Here is a 3,811-nt window from a genome sequence, read left to right as displayed (position 1 = left end):
CTTTGCCTTATGTTTAAGATTCAGAAATGAATTTTAAATTTTTCATCATGACACCATTAAAATAAAGATTAATTAAATATTTATATGGTTGCACACTGGAAAACAGGTTCCTCAGAAAGTTGAAAATAGAGCTACCCTACGACCTGGCAATTGCACTACTGGGTATTTACCCCAAAGATACAAATGTAGTGATCCGAAGGGACACCTGCACCCCAATGTTTATAGCAGCAATGTCCACAACAGCCAAACTATGGAAAGAGCCCAGATGTCCATTGACAGATGAATGGATAAAGAAGATGTGGTGTAGGGGTGCCTGGGTGGCTCAGTCGTTAAGCGTCTGCCTTCGGCTCAGGTCATGATCCCAGGGTCCTGGGGTCGAGCCCCGCATCGGGCTCCCTGCTCGGCAGGGAGCTTCTTCCTTTCCCAATCCCCCTGCTTGTGTTCCCTCTCTCACTGTCTCACTGTGTCTCTCTCTGTCAAAAAAAAAAAAAAAAAAAAATGGGGGATATATATATATATATAGAATAGAATATATATGTGTGTGTGTATATATATATATATGTATATATATATATACACAATAGAATACTACTCAGCAATCAAAAAAAAAGAAATCTTGCCATTTGCAACGATGTGGATGGAACTAGAGGGTATTATGCTAAGCAAAATAAGTCAATCAGAGAAGACAGTTATCATATGATCTCACTCATATGTGGATTTTAAGAAACAAAACAGAGGATCATAGGGGAAGGGAGGGAAAAATAAAACAAGACAAAATCAGAGAGGGAGAAAAACCACAAGAGACTCTTAATCATAGGAAATAAACTGAGGGTTGCTGGAGGGGAGGGAGGCGAGGAGATGGGGTAACTGGGTGATGGACATTAAGGAGGGCACATGATGTAATGAGCACTGGGTATTACATAAGGCTGATGAATCACTGACCTCTACCTCTGAAACCAATAATACATTATATGTTAATTAATTGAATTTAAATAAATAAAAAAAAACATTTATATGATTGTATACAATTAAATTGCAATATTAAAAACAGCTTAATAAATTTACTTTTGAATATTATATACCAAACAATACAGTTTAAAAAACAATTTTTACACTATTATTTTATTATTTATATAATAACCTAAAATATATTCAAAGCATTTGAAACAACTAAACAAGAAAGGATCCTTAATGTCTACAAAGAGAGAACTAAAATATTAAATTGACAGTATATTAATATTGGTAACAGAAGAAATTTATCTCTTCCAGGTGATCAAAGACTTTCATGTTCAAAATCTTGGAAAATGTATTCACTTGGAAACTTATTTAACCTCTATCTTGATGGCAAGCAACAAAGTTCCTAATGGATAGTTAACATTCTTTTTCTTTTTTTTAAAGATTTTATTTATTTATTTATTTATTTATTTATTTATTTATTTATTTGAGAGAGAGAGAGCACACATGAGCAGAGGGGAGGGAGAGAAGAGGGGGAGAGGGAGAGGCAGAGAATCCCATGCAGACCCCATGCAGAGTGCAGAGCCTGTTGCTGGCTTGATCTCATGACCCTCTGACCATGACCCAAGCTGAAACCTAGAGTTAGTCACCCAACCTACTGAGTCACCCAAGCACCCCTGGATATCTAACATTCTTAAAGAGGAATTCTTACCTCTGATATTATTTCTTCCCTGAGCTAGGAGGAACTTTGACATCCCTTTTCAACAATGTACATACATATGCTGTGTATGGTAGACTATCTGTAAGTATGCACGAGACACTGGTAACAGAGATTGTCTCTGGGGAATAGGGGAAACTGGAGACTTACTTTTCCCTAGATAGCTTTTTATATGGCTTTGTTTTACTGTACGCCACTTTAAAATTTCTTTAAATAGTCTAATCTCTAATAAGGAGACGTAATGATTCTGAACTGGACCCTTTTGCTATACAGGGAGGACATCTCTGAGACCATGGTAGAACTGTGAATTTCTTGATTTTGATGGTTTCATTTTTGTTATAAAAAACTATGTCTTTATTTGAGGGAAATGAACACTAAACAATTTAATGGTGAGGAGGCATCATGTTGGCAGCTTGCTCTCATATGATTTAGGGACAAATAGATACCTTTGTACTGTCTTACGACTTTTCTGTAAATCTGAAATTGTTTCTGATAAAAAACTTTTTAATCCCCTTTTTAAATAGTCTAAACTTGAAATTTCCAGAGAAACAATATGACTGGCCAAAGTTAAGGCCCAGCTTTTGTCCCCTGCCCATCCAACAGCTACAGTCAATGGGAGCCGGGAGACAGTTTTTTCAACAGTTTCTAAAACAGAAATTGGAGAAATGAGCCAATAGATGTCCACTGCCCCGACAATGGTTTTACACTGTTGGACTTTTTGGTAACCCATCAGTATTTATGAATTAATCTTGTCAGTTCTCTAGCTCTTTTCCTCCTTGGGAAGAAGGGAGGGGCAGTGGACTAGACATATGAAAGGCAATAAGAATCTGTGACTAGCCTCAAAGTAGAGTCCAATATGGAACTCCAGGTGGTAGACACGCTGTAATGGCCTCTGCTCTCCTTATGAAAATCCCATCCGTGACTGGAGACAATGCTCTATCATGGTGCATTATCATAATCTTTGCCTAGACAAGAACCAACCTTGGCAGTGGACCATTTTAGAGTACTACAAGAATGAGAAAGTCATGAATGTTTATCAGTTCATAGGACTGAGGTATCCATCAGTTGAGCTTTACTCTGCCACCCCATTTCCCCTCTAATTTTCTTTGAGATTTCCTTTCTCATCTCCCTGGGAACTTCAGCCACTGCACAGCAAGGATTTTCCTGCTCTTGGCTCTTACACGAAATTTTCAGGAAATCATGATCCTCACTCGTTGTGTTTCATCACTATTCAAATACATTTAAAATTATTTGACATAATCAAGTGTGGCCATTTAACATGCCACAAAAAAACTTCCTTTACAAAATGGAAAGTTCCACAAATATTCTAAAGTGTCTCCTTCCCCGAAATGCTCATCAACTGTAGAAGTTTTTCAGACAGTCTCTGGTATCTCTGTATGTTCTCTTCATTCGCAGAGGGACAGGCAAGGAAGGAAAGGCAATAGGCACTTTTGTGCCATTCTCACACCCAAGTCTTTATCTTCCACAGGTCACTGAATTAGGAGTCCTGGTCACCCTATTTCTGGCCCTCCATCTTTTGGGCACATGGCAGGGAACTTTCTCATGCCTTTTGAAGTTTTTTGTGGCATGAGAGATGTGCATCACTCCCAGAAATATAAAGAACTAACATAGAATTTATTATGTTCTCCTCCCCCTTCCCAGCATCACTCTGGTAGCCAGATCAACAGCCATTGCTCATGTAGCATGAGTAAAAAATAAACCCTGCTTTAAGTCACTGAGACCAAAGTTGTTTGTTTCTGCAAATAACCTAGCCCATCCTGCCGATAGAGATACCTCATTCCCCCAACCTCTGCCATTCTGAGCTCAGTTTCCTTCCTCATCCTCGTCTTCTGTATGTATCTACAAGGAAAGCCTCTCTCTCCTCTGAGAACTTGATTAATATTTAAAATGCATATTATTTATTATTGTTTATATGAATGAATTTTTCTTACGATGACCTACTTGTGAGATATCTCCCACTATCACATCATATTACAACCCTCCTATTGAGACAACTTGGTAGACCCACCCAACTGATTCTTTTTCCCTCTCTTTCTTTCTTTTTCTCTTTCTTTCTCTTTCTTTCTTTCTTTCTTTCTTTCTTTCTTTCTTTCTTTCTTTCTTTCTTTCTTTCTTTCT

Source organism: Phoca vitulina, unplaced genomic scaffold (assembly GCF_004348235.1).
Source record: "Phoca vitulina isolate PV1807 unplaced genomic scaffold, GSC_HSeal_1.0 scaffold22, whole genome shotgun sequence".
Classification (NCBI taxonomy): domain Eukaryota; kingdom Metazoa; phylum Chordata; class Mammalia; order Carnivora; family Phocidae; genus Phoca; species Phoca vitulina.
Note: the sequence above shows the minus strand (reverse complement) of the source record.